The sequence below is a fragment of the Bos grunniens genome, chromosome 21 (genome assembly GCF_055505025.1).
Source record: "Bos grunniens cultivar Pamir isolate PY7600 chromosome 21, Bosgru_T2T1.0, whole genome shotgun sequence".
NCBI classification, from domain to species: Eukaryota; Metazoa; Chordata; class Mammalia; order Artiodactyla; family Bovidae; genus Bos; species Bos grunniens.
The window spans coordinates 40,368,839-40,387,775 of NC_141185.1; the positions used below are offsets into that span (position 1 = coordinate 40,368,839).

The 18,937-nt window shown below is 40.7% G+C and overlaps 1 protein-coding gene across 4 annotated transcripts in view; it reads right to left on the minus strand.

Moving 5' to 3' along the window:
* The window catches only part of OTUD7A (OTU deubiquitinase 7A), a 389,075-nt gene that overhangs the window by 186,118 nt on the left and 184,020 nt on the right, over positions 1-18,937 (minus strand). For all 4 annotated transcript variants that reach the window (XM_086364069.1, XM_086364070.1, XM_086364072.1 and 1 more), the window contains one exon: positions 6,382-6,509. The gene's annotated coding sequence lies outside the window, so the exon portion shown is untranslated. The remainder of the gene's footprint in view (positions 1-6,381; positions 6,510-18,937) is intronic.

Below are 18,937 nucleotides of genomic sequence, written 5' to 3' on the forward strand. Positions count from 1 at the left end.
ACTTACACGGAAAGATGAAGGAACCAGATTTTTGAAACAATTTTGAAAAAAGAAAAACAGCTGGAGGATTCATGCTGCTTAAAAATGCATTATAAACCTACTGTGGGCAAGACAGTGTGGTATTTGGGAGAGGATAGATACACAGATCAATGGAACAGAAAACAGCTGAGATTTTGACAAAGGTACCGAGGCAATTGATGGGAAAAGGACAGACTTTTCAAACAGTGAGCCTAGAACGAATTGACAGTCATATGCAAAAGCAAAGAGACAAAAACACCTCAATCTAGACCTCACACCACATATAAAAATGAACTCTACTTGGGTTACAGACCATGTGTGCATGTGTATTGAGGTGTTCACGTGTGACTTTGTGCACGTGTAGGAGTCTATGTGTGTGAGCTTCTGTGTGTCCGTATATGAGTATGTGTACTTGTGTTTATGTTGGATGTGGATGCATATATATGCGTGTGTGCATAAGCATGTATGCATCCTTGCATAACTGTGTGTCTGTGTGTTTGTGTGTGTGTGTGTGCATGTTAAAGAGGTCGGGAAAGCTATCTAGGGGATATTTAGACAGAAGTTCCAGTGAGCTAGATATTTACACTTGGAAGTTTCCAGCATACTTACAAGAAGTGAGACAAAGGGAGTAGATGTGATAGCTCTTTTCCATTAAAAAATAATTAAATTTCACAAGCAAAGGAGAATTTCAGCTTTTATGCTAGAACAGGCTATTATAAAATTCAGTTTTATCTAAGTATCTATCTCTCCAAACAGAAGAAGCCAGTTTACCTAAATGAAGGAACAAACAAATAAAAAAGAAAAAGACATCTACAGACTGCATCATCCTGGATGGCTCTGTGTATTTTATAATAGCTGACAGTGAGAAGGGAGATTTTTAAGAACCCAATCAGTTTCCTATACTTACCTGACAACTTTATGACCTGAATGTGTTAATCTACTAATTGTATTCTTTGGATATCTGAGTTTCAAGCTTTAATCACTAGGAACACTTATACTGAAATACAAATGCACACAGGCCTGCAAATAAACTGGGACAATCAATTTCGTCCCTGGCTCTCACTGCTTCCCTTTGAAATGAGGAGAGTAGCTCCTGTTTTACATGGTTCTGGAGGTGATTACACAACACAGTGCCTTGCCCACAGTGGGTACCAAAAATAGGTTATATACGATTATTACTGTTGTAATTATCTATTCATTTAGTTGCAAATATATTCTTAAACTAATAACTTTAGACACCTAATAAGACCCTCTGGAGTACCATTCTTTCAGAAGATTTGCTTTTATGTCATATCAAAAGAACTTATGTTATACAGGCCTTCCCTGGTGGCAGTAGAGAATCCGCCTGCCAATGTAGGAGACACGGATTCAAACCCTGGGCTGGGAAGAGCCCATGGAGAATGAAAAATGGCCCACTCTAGTATTCTTCCCTGAGAAATCCCATGGACAGAAGGGGCCTAGTGGGCTACAGTCCACTGGGTCACAAAAGAGTCAGTCAAGACTTATTAACTAAACAACAACAACAATATATATACTTTTTTAGATTCTTCTCCCTTATAGGTTGTTGTAAGATACTGATTATTGCTCCCTCTGCTATATAGCAGTCCTTGTTGTTTATCTATTTTATATGTGTGTGTGTGTGTGTGTGTGTGTGTGTGTGTTAGTCACTCAGTCGTGTCCGACTCTTTGCAACTCCATGGACTGTAGCCCGCCAAGCTCCTCTGTCCATGGAATTCTCCAGGCAAGAATACTGGAGTGGGTTGCTGTTTCCTCCTCCAGGGGATTTTCCCCACCCAGGGATCGAACCCAGGTCTCCTGCATTGCAGGCAGATTCTTTACTGCTGAAACACCTGGGAAGCCCTCTATTTTATATATATGTTGATAACTGTGTGTATATGCTAATTCCAAACTCCTAACTTATTCCCCACCACCTTTCCCCTTTGGTAACCGTACGTTTGTTTCTGTGTCTGTGGTTCTATTTCTGTTTTGTAAATAAAAAATATTAATAATTTTTAAAAGGTTGGTTCACAAAAGGTGATGCACACAAAGTTAAAGTTTATGGGATCAGCTGTCTGAGTTAAGAAAGAAATGACACTTTTAAGCAGAATATATAAGTACAACTCCCCTGAGGAAAGAATGGTGAAGCCAATATCACTCAAACACTTAAGTGCTGGCTCAAGATCAAGTAAGAAGCTTTGCAGCTTTGGAGAGCATCAAGTTTGAGGTAGTTGATTTCAACCTTTTTTTTTTTTTTGCTCAGAGTCCAACCCCCTGGGGAACCACTGACTCCTTGGGCAGCTGGGGAGTCAGGGCCACCCAGCTAGAAAGTGGGAGTGAGCACTTGACCCCGAGACCCCAGAACCTCAGAGCCCAAGAGGTGATGTTTCACATGGATGGAAGCACAGCCTATCTGCCCAGCATCCCCACCCCACTGCCCCAGAGTTTGGCACCAATGGGCAGAACCAGGCCCCCCAGGGGGAGCTCAGGGCCCTGGCTCTGATACCTTCCTCATGACCTGATGTGTCACCTAGTCTGGGGCAGCATGGGCCCATTCTTCCTGGGGAAGTGTGGGTGTGTGTGACACAGACAAATACAGCGCCCTGATCACACCTGCCCCAGAAAAACGTGAGCTCCTGGGATCCAGGGAAGCAGCTGCAGGAGAAGACTGAGGCCCTTCCTGTCAGGCACAAGGAAGCAGGAAAAGGGAGCAGAAGAGAGGGACTCAGGGTCCTGGCCCAGGGTTGCCGGGGAGGGCCCCCGCGAGGCCCAGGGCCTGCCAACCTCGGGGACGGGGCTTCTCCAAGAGGGGCTTCTCCGAGCCTTCAAGATGCCTCAAGGCCATCCTTAAGCATGCTGGTTTGGAGCACGCCTCTCAAAACTGGGTAACTCAGGTTTTCAAGGGGGCAGAAATTCCTCATGGTGCATACTAGGAAATGAAAAAAAAAAAAGGCCGTCCTGATATTTCTACCCATATGTTCAAATGAAACTCAAGTAATCAACAAAGATTTCCAGTATAGCACAGGGAACTATATTCAATATCTTGTAATAACCTATAATGAAAGGGAATGTAAAAAAAAATATATATATATGTATAAATGAATCATTGTTCTGTACACCTGAAACTAACACAGTATTGTAAATAAATCAATATATATCAAAAAACAAACAAACCCAAGTGCTCTCTTCTGTGTCTCTGCAGAAGCAGAGATCCGATTTTCAACTTGGCTCCACCCATCCCATCAAGTTGATGTCAGACCTACAACCTAGTTCTTTCCCCAGGGAACTCATCCCAAAGGCACACAGAGACAGGCAGAGGGTCCCCAGCTCAGAAACTGCTAAGAAGGAGGAAACCAGAAGGAGGAGGTGGGAAACTTCAGGGGAGCTTTGGGTTGGGGATGCCAGCTGGGCTGGCTATCGCCCCAGAAAGCAGGAGAACAGGGGACACCACAGAGCCATCCTGCAAGCTCTGTCTGACAAGCAGGAAGCACCCTGGCTGCAGCCACAGGCATCCTTTATCACACCAGCCCTCATCTGCTTTTAAGAATCGCAGGGAAGTTTGCCAAGGGGGAGGCTGGAGTTAGCACATGCAAGCTTTTATAAACAACAAGGTCCTACTTTATAGCACAGAAAAATATATTCAATATCTTATGATACACTGTAATGGAACAGAATATAAAAAAGAATGCATATACATGTATAACTGAGTCACTTTGCTGTACAGCAGTAATTAACACAACATTGTAAATCAACTACACTTCAATAGAAAAAAAGAAAGCACTGTGGGGAAGAAAATGAGACACGTAAAATGTACAGAGGAAGTGTTTTGAAGATAATCTAGTAGCTACAAGTACTCTCCAGAAGCAATCTAATCCATGTCCACATGTAGCTTGTAAATCACATGTATATTCACAATACTATTCCTTGGTAAAATTTCTAAAACATTCTTAAGGAAGATTCCACGGCCAGAAAATAAAACCATAGGGACTGAATAAAACCACAGTGACTAAATCGAAACAGAAAGAAATCTAATAACCTTCAGACAAGAAGTCCAATTAGTTATCTGTGACTGAAAGGCAGACAGACAGTAGGCCAGGGAGGTCCAGGCCTGCAGCAGGGTGGAAGGGAGTGTGACCGTGAGAGTGAGGAGTAACCAGAACAGGGGGTGGAGTCACCTCACGGGGACACTGTTCGCTGGTGGATGCTTCCTGCCATGAGTTTGCTTCTCTACGCAACCTTCTAAGTGTAGGGACTTACGATTATGAGCACTCAGACTAGAGCTCTGCCCTGTCATTAATGTTCATCAGCCTTTTGGCCAAAGGTCTGAATCAGCTTTCATGGGTTACAAACGAACTCAGGGTTGGAGCAGCACTCACTGGGCACTCAACCATCCTTCCTGCCTCTGTAATCATACCCAGTGAGTGCCACCCATGGCTCCAGCCCCACTGGACACCTCTCGCAGGACTTACTCCTGTCTCTAGTGTTAAACACTAGGGTACTGAGGGTTGTGAAGTGAAGCATTTACCCAGGTCGTCTGGTCAGCATGTGACAGAGACAAGGGGCACACCTATACAGTTTGATTTCAGAGTCCTTCTCTTGACTAGCCAGATACTCCCTTGTGTGATCTCACAGATGTGGAAAAAGTGAAAAAGGGGGAACTATGTTACAGGGAAGGAAGTCTGACGCGCAGATTGAATGATTGGTGAAAAATCATAATACGACCAGCAATGGGTGCTAAATCACTGGTGAAAATTATCTGGGAAAGAGAATATTCCTATGATCTCAAACCTCACCCCACAGATTACTTACTAATTAGAAGAAATAAATAAGGTAACATCATAAAGGAGAGCTCTGGCAGAAATCACCTTGGCCAGCTGAACTTGTCACTACCAATACTAGGTCATGATGATGTAAATGCGAGGCAAATACACGAGATGTCTACCTGCAGCTAAGGATGAAGAACAGTCAGACAACTCCTGCGAGATACTCTACAAAACGAAAGGCTTAGATTCTTTTTTTCTTTTTTTTGCTCAGATTCTTTACAAATATGTGAACATTGCAAAAGACAAAAACAAAAACAGAGCTGTCCCTAGGACAGCAAGATTAAACCAGTCAATCCTAAAGGAAATCAACCATGAATATTCACTTGGGGGGGCTGATGCTGAAGCTGAAGTTCCAATACTTTGGCCATCTGATATGAAGAGCCTACTCAATGGAAAAGACTCAAGATGTTTGGAAAGACTGAAGGCAGGAGAAAGGGGCGACAGAGGATGAGATGGTTGGATGGCATCACCGACAATAGGTATGAGTTTGAGCAAACTTCGAGAGATGGTGAAGGACAGGGAAGCCTGGCGTGTTGCAGTCCATGGGGTCGCAAAGAGTTGGGCACAACTTAGTGACTAACAACAAAGAGATATAACTAGATTCAGTGAATGACATTTAACTGAATACTAAATAAGGGAAGACAGTTATAAAGGATATTTGGGGGGCAACCAGGGGTATTTGAATTGGAACTATATATCGGAAAACATTGCTTTATCAGTGTTGAATTCCACGGTGATAATGGTATTATAGGACAGTTTTGAAGAAGACAGCCTATGAATTTAAGAGATATATGCAAAGTATGTCATGATGTCTGCAACTTATGTACAAATGATTCAGAGAAAAAACTGAACACGTATCCATAACACACACACATCCATCTTTACAATCTCTCCGTGTGTGTATGTATCTGAGTGTGTACTTGGGTAAACATCTAGTAAATCTGAGTGAAGAACACGGGTGTTCACTGCCCCCTTTTTCCATTTTCCTAAGAGTTTGGAGTTTATCAAAAGGAAAAGGAGGCAAAAAAGTAAATGAAGAGATTTGTTTGAAGAGTCATAAGGTAAAAGAATTGCTACTCTAATATCAACTAGATAAAAATTCTATTTCTGGACAAGCACTAAGAAAAACATTAAAAATAAAAGCAATTAATATGTTAATATGAGACTTTAGTCTTTTGCTTAAGTTATTCTTCTAATATTTTAAAAATCAATCATGATAACTACAGATGGCAACAGAGTGGCTTAATAAATTCTGCACTAGTATAAATCAAATTACCTCCTGGTTATTCACTACAGCCACGTTCTTTAGAAGGGTGATGTTTACTATTCTAAACACAAATCTTAATGCAACATGAAATGCATTTTATAATTTCCTCTCAATGGACTTCAGCAGATAAATTAATGCACTCTCATTCCCTGGCTTTAAACCTGATTTTCAGGTCATCTGTTCCCAGGACCACAACAAGCTCTCCTGTTGGAAATGTTGATTGCACTTGCCCCACCCCAGCATAGTCATGACAGACCCCATGAACATGGAACTCACTTTTCAGACACTGCAGTTCACTGGAGGTGGGTGGCAGTCAGGCACCCGGGGCAACGCGGCACTGCCTCTGCTGGAAATGGGCCATTGTTGTCCCAGTGGATGGCGTGAGACCACAGCCCCTGAGAACTCTGGAAAAGACAATAATGAAAGAAAACATTTACATCTCATTAGAAGTAAGAATTTAAAACTTTTTTATATTTCAAATTTTAAAATGATTTAAAATATTTGGTATGGTATGAACTTGAAATGGTCTTTAAAGATTGTTTAAATAAGCTTTATTGACAAATAGGTTACATATAATAAAATACATGCATTTTAAGTACATGAAAGCATGAAAGTGAAAGTCATTCAGTCGTGTCTGACTCTTTGTGACTGTAAGTCCATGGAGTTCTCCAGGCCAGAATACTGGAGTGAGTAGCCCTTTCCTTCTCCAGGAGATCTTTCCAACCCAGGGATCGAACCTAGGTCTCCTGCATTGCAGGCGGATTCTTTACCAGCTGAGCCACATGGGGGTCTCCTGCATTACAGGTGGACCAACTGAGCTATCTTTTTCAACTGAGCTATCAGGGAAGCCCTTTAAGGAAATAGATTTCAACAAAATGTATACACCTGTGTAACCACCACTGTAATCAAGATACAGAGTTTGACCTTGAAATGGTCTTGACAGTGAACTCCATGCCCCTGCATCTCCCTGCCTCACACATCATCCCACCTTTTAATTTTTAAATAAATGAAGGCATTGAGAGTTAGGTCAGGATAAAAGGAAAAGTCTTCTAAGTGAGTGTCAACTCAAGGAAGTGACTATGAGGTCAGAGTCATGAGAAGTTCATGGGCTATGCTGATGCTCCAGGATAGGTACACAGAGAGGCTCACAGACAGAAGCTGAACTTCTGACATCCCATGAGAACCTCAGGTGGCACAGACCACAGGGAATCACAAAGTTAGAAAGCTGTTCATCATCATCCTTGCCAGGGTATGGTGTGATCCTCAGGAAATTCAAGAGGTCAGGCTGATGACCACTCCTTGTTCCTGGTGGGGTGTACCAGGCCAGGAGGTCAGACTGTCACCAATAGGATCTTGAGTCAGGAGGGTTCCTGTGGACCAACCTTAGTCCAGGTGAGTGCAGGGTGCACCCCAGCAGTGGGGGGGTGGGGTGGGCAAATATCACGAGTAGCATGTTGACTCCTGAAATCTACTTGCTTATCTGTGATGTGGGCTTTTCTTGCAGGCATCAGACCTCCAGGATGCTCATAAGCTAGGAGGGCCATGACTGCACAGGTGAGGGGAAGGAGCTGGGTCACGCCCTATACATAGTACCAAGACCCCGCTCTCTTCCATGTTAACATACAGGTTCTGGATGAAGTCTGAGGACCTCTCCTGCATCCAGAGACTGCCTCTCAGGGGGTGCACCCACAGCCTGGGGATGGCCAGTCTGGTCCCTGTAGATCCTGAGCACCCGGGGCTCCAGAACGCAGGCTGGTTTCCCCTTTGACCTCTTACATCCACATAGGTAAATCACATATCCTCATAAACCTAACTGAATTTTTAAATAGACATGCAGTTCAGTTCAGTTCAGTCGCTCAGTCATGTCCAACTACTTGTGACCCCATGAATCGCAGCAGGCCAGGTCTCCCTGTGCATCACCAATTCCCAGAGTTCACTCAGACTCACGTCCATCGAGTCAGTGATGCCATCCAGCCATCTCATCCTCTGTCGTCTCCTTCTCCTCCTACCCCAATCCCTCCCAGCATCAGAGTCTTTTCCAATGAGTCAACTCTTCGCATGAGGTGGCCAAAGTACTGGAGTTTCAGCTTTAGCATCATTCCTTCCAAAGAACACCCAGGGCTGATCGCCTTCAGAATGGACTGGTTGGATCTCCTTGCAGTCCAAGGGACTCTCAAGAGTCTTCTCCAACACCACAGTTCAAAAGCATCAATTCTTCGGTGCTCAGCTTTCTTCACAGTCCAACTCTCACATCCATACATGACCACAGGAAAAACCATAGCCTTGACTAGACGGACCTTGTTGGCAAAGTAATGTCTCTGCTTTTGAATATGCTATCTAGGTTGATCATAACTTTCCTTCCAAGGAATAAGCGTCTTTTAATTTCATGGCTGCAGTCACCATCTGCAGTGATTTTAGAGCCCAGAAAAATAAAGTCTGACACTGTTTCCCCATCTATTTCCCATGAAGTGATGGGACCGGATGCCATGATCTTCGTTTTCTGAATGTTGAGCTTTAAGCCAACTTTTTCACTCTCTTATTTCACTTTCATCAAGAGGCTTTTTAGTTCTTCTTCACTTTCTGCCATAAGGGTGGTATCATCTGCATATCTGAGGTTATTGATATTTCTCCCGGCAATCTTGATTCCCGCTTGTGTTTCTTCCAGTCCAGCGTTTCTCATGATGTACTCTGCATATAATTTAAATAAGCAGGGTGACAATATACAGCCTTGACATACTCCTTTTCCTATTTGGAACCAGTCTGTTGTTCCATGTCCAGTTCTAACTCTTGCTTCCTGACCTGCATACAGATTTCTCAAGAGGCAGATCAGATGGTCTGGTATTCCCATCTCTTGAAGAATTTTCCACAGTTTATTGTGATCCACACAGTCAAAGGCTTTGGCATAGTCAATAAAGCAGAAATAGATGTTTTTCTGGAACTCTCTTGCTTTTTCGATGATCCAGTGGATGTTGGCAATTTTGTCTCTGGTTCCTCTGCCTTTTCTAAAACCAGCTTGAACATCAGGAAGTTCACGGTTCACGTATTGCTGAAGCCTGGCTTGGAGAATTTTGAGCATTATTTTACTAGCGTGTGAGATGAGTGCAATTGTGTGGTAGTTTGAGCATTCTTTGGCATTGCCTTTCTTTGGGATCGGAATGAAAACTGCCCTTTTCCAGTCCTGTGGCCACTGCTGAGTCTTCCAAATTTGCTGGCATATTGAGTGTAGCACTTTCACAGCATCATCTTTCAGGATTTGAAATAGCTCAACTGGAATGCCATCACCTCCACTAGCTTTGTTCGTAGTGATGCTTTCTAAGGCCCACTTGACTTCACATTCCAGGATGTCTGGCTCTAGGTCAGTTATCACACCATCATGATTATCTTGATCGTGAAGCTATTGTTTATACAGTTCTTCTGTGTATTCTTGCCATCTCTTCTTAATATCTTTTGCTTCTGTTAGGACCATACCATTTCTGTCCTTTATCGAGCCCATCTTTGCATGAAATGTTCCCTTGGTATCTCTAATTTTCTTGAAGAGATTGGAAGACACTAAAACTAAATGCAAAAGAATGAGAATCCATAGCCAAATCAATTTTGATAAGAACAAAGTTCTCACACTATTGGGAAAACTTGGATATCCACATACAAAAAAACAAAGCCAGACCCTTACCTTACACCATACCTTAAAGCATTAGTCGCTCAGTCATGTCTGACTCTTGGCAACCCCACAGACTGTAGCCCACCAGGCTACTCTGTCCATGGAATTCTCCTGGCAAGAATACTGGAGTGGGTTGCCATGCCCTTCTCCAAATACCTCAAAGTGACTTCAAAATGGATCAAAAACCTGTATTTAAGGGCTAAAAGTATACTTTTAGAGGAAAATCTTCATGATCTTGGATTTGGCAATGATAACTTGGATATGTTACAAATAGCACAAGCAACAAAAAAAATTAAACTTCATTAAAACTTTTGCACATCAAATGACACAGAATGAAAAGGCAACCTATGGGATGGGAGAAAATATTTGCTAACCATATAGCTGATAAGTGATTGATTAATATCCAGAATATATAAAGAACACCTACAACTCAAGAGAAAACCCAAAGAGTTCAGTTTAAAAATAAAGAACTTTAATACCCATTTGTTCGAATAAGATATACAAATGGCCAATAATCACATGAAAAGGTACTTGATATCAGTAATCAGTAGAAAAATGCAAACCAAAACCACAGTGAGATACCATTTCATAGCCATTAGGAGGGAAAAAAAACAAACAAACAAGAAAATTGGAACCCTTTTGCATTGTTGGTGGGAATGTAAAATGGTACAGCTTCTATAGAAAACTTCTATATAAAACTCTGTAATCAAGATGAGGAACCACAAAAAATTAAACAAAGAATTACCATATGATACAGCAATTTTACTTCTGGGTAGAGCTGAGATTTGAACAGACATTTGTACAGTCTTGTTGGTCAGAATTATTCACAATAGCCAAAAGGTGGAAGTAACTCAAGTTCCCATCAATGAATGAACAGATTAAAAAAATAAGGTCTAGCCATATAATGAAGTATGATTCAGTCTTAAAAAAGGAATGAAATTAATTTAAGTGATATCATATGATATTTACCTTTCTCTGTCAGACAATCTCTAGGTCCATTCATGTTGCTGCAAATGGCATTATTGCATTTCTTATATGGGTGAGTAATCCTCCATTGTATACATGAACCACATTTCCTTTATCCATTCCTCTGTTGACAGACATTAGTTTGCTTCCACGTTCTGGCTACTTTTTGAATTGTGTTTTTCTCTGAATATATGCCCAAGACTGGGATTTGCTGGATCATATGGTAGCTCTATTTTTAGTTTTTTTTTTTTAATTGGATGATAATTGCTTATAATATTGTGATGGTTTCTGCCTACGTCACCATGAATCAGCCACAGATATACATATGTCCCCTTCCTCTTGAACCTCCTTCCCCATCCCACCCCTCTAGGTTGTCACAGAGGCTTTGGGTTCCCTGAATCATACAGCAAATTCCCACTGGCCATCTATTTTACATATGGTAATATATATGTTTCAATGCTACTCTGTCAAATCATCCCACTCTCTCCTTCCCACACTGTGTCCAAAAGTCTGTCCTTTATGTCTCCATCTCTTTTGCTGCCCTGCAAATAGGATTATCAGTACCATCTTCCTAGATTCCATATATATATATACGTTAATATATTAATACAATATTTGTCTTTCTGACTTACATCACTCTGTATAATAGGTTCTAGGTTCATCCACCTCATTAGAATTGATTCAAATATGTTTCCTTTTTATAGCTGAGTAATGTACCAAAACTTCTTTATCCATTCATCTGTCAATAGACATCTACGTTGCTTTTATGTCCTGGCTTTTGTAAACAGTGCTGCAGTGAACACCGGGGTACATGTGTCTTTTTCAATTATGGTTTCCTCAGGATATATGCCCAGTAGTGGGATTTCTGGGCCATATGGTAGTTTTATGGGGCTTTCCAGGTAGCACTAGTGGTAAACAACCTGCCTGCCAATGCAGGAGACATAAGATATGTGAGTTCGATCTCTGGGTTGGGAAGATGTCCTGGAGGAGGGCATGGCAACCCACTCCAGTATTCTTGCCTGGAGAATCCCATGGACTGAGGAGCCTGGTGGGCTACAGTCCATAGAGTCGCAAGGAGTCAGACATGATTGAAACAACTTAGCATGCACGCATGCATGGTAGTTTTATTCCTAGTTTTTAAAGGAACCTTTATACTATTCTCCATAATGGCTATACCAATTTACATTACCATCAACAGTACAAGAGGGTTCCCTTTCCTCCACACCCTCTCCAGCATTTATACTGTTTGTAGATTTGTTGATGGCCATTCTGATCGGTGTGAGATAATACCTGATTGTAGTTTTAATTTGAATTTCTCTAATAATTAGTGATGTTGAGCATCTTTTCACATGCTTGTTAGTCATTTGTATGTCTTCTTTGGAGAAATGTCTACATCATCCAAGATGCAGAAAACAAACGAGGGGGGAAGGAAGGAGGGATAAATTGGAAGGTCGGGACTGAATGTATACACATTACTACAAATAAAATAGAAACTAATAAGGACCTACTGTATACCACAGGGAGCTCTACACAGCGCTCTGAAATGGCCTATATGGGAAAAGAACCTAAAAGAGCAGATGTATGTATACGTATCACTGACTCACTTGCTGTGCACCTGAAATTGACACAACATTGTAAATCAACTACACTCCAATTAAAAATTTTTTTGAAAAAGGAAGGAAATTCTTACACTCATTACAACATGTATGAACCTTGAGGACATTATAAGTGAAATAAGCTAGTAATTAAAGGACAGGCACTGTATGATTCCACTTACATGAAGTATCCAGAATAGTTGAATTCTTAGGGGCAGAAAGTAGAATGGAAGTTGTTAGGGGCTGGGAGATGAGGAATTGTGTTAGGATTTAATGAATAAAGAGTTATTACAATGAGGGGAAAAGTCCTAGGAAGGGATGGTGGTGATGGTTGAATAACAATGTAAATGTACCTAATACTACTGAATGGACACTTACGGTACATTTATGTTATGCATGAAAGTGTTAGTCACTCAGTCGTTTCTGACTCTTTGTGACCCCACAGACTGTAACCTCCATTCATGGAATTCTCCGGTTAAGAACACCGGAGTGGGTAACCATTCCCTTCTCCAGAGGACCTTCCCGACTCAGCAATCAAACCTGGGTCTCCCACATGGCAGACAGATTCTTTACCATCTGAGCTACCAGGGAAAACCCCATGTTATGTATATTTTCCCACCATAAAATATTTTCAAAACAAACACACAAAAGAATGAGATCAAATTAAAGACTTTTCCATTGGGCACACAGCATTCAGAGAGAAATATGTTTTAAGACAGGAGGTGAAGGGAGTAGAATTTGGAACCTAGGACTATACGGAAAGACAAATTATCTTTCAAGAAAAAGATGATGTATGTTTACAGACATACAGAGGCTCAGAAGGTTCACTGCCCACAGACTCTTGAAAATATTTAGAGAGAAAATACTCAAATAAAAAGAAAAATAAATCCAATGGGAAAAGGTAAGACACAAGAAATAATTATTAGTTAAACGAAACGATAATATGGTATTTACTTGGATTATTAATCAACTGATTGCTATTAAAACTAAAGGTTAAAAATAAAAGGGCAAAATGAGTTATCTTAGTCCAAGATTAAAAAAGGAAATCCTAAATTAATATTAATTGTCAACAAAATAAGTTCACTGTGTAAACCTTATAAATTCACCACATGATAAATTAAAGAGGAAAATCATATGACCATTTCAAAAGATATACACTGATATAATTCAACATCCATTCACGATAAAAGAATCTCTGTAGCAAAGTAGAAATAGACGCTCTTTAACCTGATATAGGATATCTTCTAAAAGATGACAGGAAATATTACACTTCGTGGTGAAATGTTGTATAATGTTGAATGCCCTTCCTTTAAGATCATGAATAAGATAAGGTCACACAATCACCACTGGTGCTCTGCTGTGCTTGGTCGCTCAGTCGTGTCCGACTCTTTGCGACCCCGTGGACTGCAGCCCGCCAGGCTCCTCTGGCCATGGGGACTCTCCAGGCAGGGATGCGGAGTGGATTGCCATGCTTTCCTCCAGGGGATCTTCCCAACCCAGGGATTGAGCCCAGGTCTCCCACATTGCAGGCGGATTCTTTACCATCTGAGTCACTAGCAAAGCCCAATACTAGAGTGAGCAGCCTATCCCTTCTCTAGGGGATCTTTCTGACCCAGGAATCCAACTGGCATCTCCTGCATTACAGGTGGATTCTTTGCCACCTGAGCTAACAGGGAAGCACACTGTCACCACTGTAGGTCACCAATCTCCTGGCAGTCTTAGCCAGAGCACTAGGGACGCATAAATAAGTTAATTAAAGTGAAAGGCATGAGAAGTTTAAAAGGAGAAACCTGCATTATTCGTGGAAAATATGGCTTAATACATAGAACATAATCTTGCTGATAAATTATTAGAATAAAAGCTTTCAGATATAAAATGAATATACAAAATCAATTCTATGTGTATGAACCAGAAAGATATAGAAAACCAAGTAAAAAATGCGATATACAATAGCATCAATGTGAAATATACAGGAATGAATCTAACAAAAAGTGTACAGAAACCTCATGGAGATAAAATAGGTCTGAATAAGTGGAGATATAGATGTGGAGACATTACACTTCTAAAGGTTCACACACATGGCCTGTAAGATAATTGCATTTAATATCTTAAAGGACATGTGTGTGTTGGGTGGAGGGGTGTGATGTGTACATGTGTACAACTGGCAAATTAATTCCAAAGTGTATTTAGAAGCCTAAAGTTCAATGCACACTGAAGATAAAGGATGAGGTGGAGAAAGGCCCTGCGGGGTAACCAGACTCATCACAAAATGACAGAAATGAAGACACTCTGTCATTACAGTACAGGGATAGACACGTAGGGAAGTGGCCCAGAATAGAAAACCTTACAAAAGGATCACACATATATATATATGGACATTTGATACATGACAGATGATTTTCCAGAGCAGTTGGAAAAGAACAGACTTTGCACTATACAATGCTAACACAAGTGATCATGCAAATTGAAATAATGAAATTGGACCCCATCATGCCAAGAATAAATTTCTAAATTAAGGCTAAACCATACAAATTCTAGAAGAGAATATGGGAAATTTCTTATGACTCTGAAGTAAGGAAGAATTTAAGACAAAACAAGAGCATAAATATGGCTAAAATAAATTATAAACTGCTTTGCATAAAAGTATTAAAACTGTTAAGAAAATGAGTGGACAGACCACATGATGTGAGGAGATACTTACCAGACACATCACTGATTAAGAAATGGTACTCAGACAATTTAAAGTACTCCTAAGATTTACTAAAAAAAAAAAAAGAAAGAAAGAAAATCCAAACAAAAAAATGGGCCATTGAAATAAGCAGAAATTTTGTAGAAATTGTGCAGAAATGCAAGAACAAAAAAGTAATAGACATAGAAAAAATTCATGTCAGAAAGAAATTCTGACCATCTAATTTTTATGAAAATAAATGGAAAATAAGATCACAAAGAGAAAATATTTTATACCAGCCAGAGTGGCAAAACAATTTAAAGGAACAAAGCCATATATGGACAAGGATATAGAGAAAATCCTATAGAATCTTCTTTGGATGCTGGTCAATGGCAAATGCAGTGCAGCTGTTTGGGAACATTGCATGTCCTGACCTAGACGAAAGGCACCAGCGTCCCAGGAACTCTCCCACATCCTTTGGGCCTCACACGCATGCACCTGAGAGCACACTCAAGCTCATCAACTGCAGAATGGAATCCAAATTTCAGGCAAAGTGAGTGCATGATGGCTACAGACATCAACATGGCTGGACAGATAAACTATACTAAGGGAAAGAATCAAGCCACAGGAGAATGCACACAATCCACTTATATAAAGTGCAAATAGCAGGCCGATCCAGGCAGTTTAGCTTGGGAATGAAATGGTCCTGGACTTAGGATGGTTCTACAATACTCACTCAGCTTTAGGGTGGTGTGACATTTATGTCCATTCAGTAGAAACTGTACTTTAAAAACTTAAAAATTTTTATTTTATACTGAAGTACAGTTGATTAACAATGCTATGTTAGTTTTAGGTGTACAGTAGAATGATTCAGTCATGCATATATATGTATTTATTCTTTTCTAAATTGCTTTCCCATTTAGCTTATTATGGAGTGTTGAGCAGAGTTCCCTGTGCTATACAGTAGGTCCTTATTGGTAATCTATTTTAAATATACCAGGGTACACCTATCAATCCCAAACTCCCAATCGGTCTCTCCCCCGCCCCCTCATCATCCCCCCCCCCACCCCCAGCTCCCAGTAATCGTAGATTTAGTAAGCTTGTTCTCTAAGTCTGTGAGTCTGTTTCTGCTTTGTAAATAAATTTTTATCTTTTTTCAAGATTCCTGATATAAGCAATATCATATTTGTATTTCTCTGTCTGACTTACTTCACCTAGCATTATAAATCTGCAGGTCTATCCATGTTGCTGCAAATGGCATTATTTTGTTCTTTTTTATGACTAAGTAATATTTGATTGTATATATGTGTCACATCTTCTTTATCCACTCTTCTGTCCATGGACACTTATGTAGTTTCTATGTTTCAGCTATTGTAAACCACACTGCAATGAACACTGGGGTATATGGATCCTTTCGAACCGTGTTTTTATCCAGAATATGCACAGGAGCAGGACTGAAGGATGATATGGTAGCTCTTGAATCTGGATCTTTTCCTGGGCGAGTGCTAAACCACATAACCTGTTCTGGAGATGCTGGGCAGTGGCAGTGAGCCACCCCACCATGCGGGTAAACCATCAATACACTGACAACCAGCCTGGACCCAGACATCCATTCTGTTTTTTGCTTCAAGTACAGTATTCAACAGATTACATGAGATAGTCAACATTTCATTATAAAACAGTCTTCGTGCTAGATGATTTTGCCCAACTATAGGCTAATATAAGTGTTTTGAGCAGGTTTGAAGGAAGCTGGACTAAACTATGATGTTTGGTAGGTTTTATGTATTAAATGCATTTTGACTTGGGATATTTTCCATTTACAATGGCTTTATCAGGATGCTGAGGGAGACCTGTGTAAACATGGATGATTCAGGACAGTGGTGACCTCTGCGGGTCGGGGAGCGGGCGCATCCATGAATTCTGGGGTACAACCATGTTCCTCCTGTGTGACCGGTGCACAGCTGTGTAGTTTATTCTTTAAACCATTCACACAGTTTTCAAAGCACTTTTTTTTTGTCCACATGTTATTGCTTAAAAAAAAAAAGAAAAAAAAAAGAGAAATATGCAGAGTAAAATATCCTAAAAAGTCCTTATGAAAAAGTCTAATTACAAAGGTATAGAAATCATCCAGGAAACCTATAAAACTCCACTATAAAACAGGAGTTGAACACTGAATAAAGGGAGAATATTTCCTGGACTAGTAGACAATATTGTGATATTAATTCATCTGTAATTAATCTATTAAAACCAGTAAAATCTCAACAAATTTCCAGCAATCTTAAAAAGCCATTTCTAAGATTCCTAGAGAAGGAATGTCAAGGCCAGGTGAAAGAGGGCTAGTTGTACCAAATTTACATTTTACTGACTTGCTTTGGGATGTGAACCTTTTAGTGTACACCACAACTGGTCTGGACAAACAACCAATTCGTTTCTCAATACATTTGGCCCCAAGACTGAAGGGGAAATGACCAGGCACTAAACTGAGTTACAGATGCAGACCCGCTAGTGGACAGTTTTGGGCACAGCTCCAGGAGCCCCAGCACTGGGTCCTGGAGCCCACAGGAGCCGGTGCCAGGCGTGGAGGCGGGAGGGCAGGGACCCACAGAAGCAGGACTACATGGGGCTGATGAATTCTGCTCTCAAGCCAGGGAGACCAGAAAGAGGTGACTTTGCCTGTGGTGTTGGGGGAGGTAAAAAGTCTCCGACAGTAATATTTCAGAATCAGGGATTCAAACTATTATATATGGAATGGATAAACAACAAGGTCCTACTTATAGCACCGGGAACTATATTCAATATCCTGTGATAAACTGTAATGGGAAAGAAATATATATATATATATAACTCAATCACTCCGCTATACAGTAGAACATAATGTAATACAACATTGTAAATCAACTATAATACTTCAATAAAAGAAATTAAAAATATTTTCATTATCAGGGGATGTTTCTCTCCCAGATTCATCGCCCACTTCATGTTAGTGGATGCCACAGAAACTCTAGCAAAGGTAATAATGATCATGATTTTTCACTGCAGCTCCTATTTACTGAGCACATACTACACACAATGTAATAGGCTGAATGTGTCACAGGATTTCCTTTAATCCCACAAGAACACTGAAAGGGAGGTCTCTCGTCCCGGCTCAAATGCCTATTCTTCATGAAACTTCTCTTCCTTTAATCCCACAAGAACACTGAAAGGGAGGTCTCTCGTCCCGGCTCAAATGTCTATTCTTCATGAAACTTCTCTTCCTTTAATCCCACAAGAACACTGAAAGGGAGGTCTCCTGTCCCGGCTCAAATGTCTATTCTTCATGAAACTTCTCTGAGCCTCCCAACATCTCCCATGCAGGCTCCCAGCCTGTGCTCCTGGGATGCCTAGCTCACTTGTAAAAATACAGGGTTCTCCTCCACACATAACCTTCACACACTGGCTTTATTTCTTAGTCTTTTAAGAGTTTTAAAAGAAAAGTGAATTTCTATGAAATGGGCTTTAAACCACTCAGAACTTTTGTCACTCAGGAAGGCACAAAGTATGGAGACCTCGGTCCTCCTGGGATGCAGTTTGATTTCCAGTTATCAAAGGGAATCAACACTTGCAGCATGTCCTGGCTGAACTTTCAAGACATTTAAATTCAGAATATGTCTGTAACAACTTCTGGAAATAAAAGGGAGATTCTCTTTTTGTACCGGAAGATACTGCAAGCACAAAATATGTCTGCAATAAATTATGTAAAGTTTTGGGAGGCTGAAGTGCTTTTCAAAATCCAAGTTCCTCTAGAGGGAAATGCAAGAAAATTGCAGTGATTTATAAACATGTTTAGATTGAGAATACAGTGAGGGGAGAGAAAGGTTATCAGCCAAAAGGAAGGATGTTGAAGCTTTGCGTGCACTTTAGTTCTGGAAGACATGTTTCTAAAATCAAATAGCCATTTTAGACCCA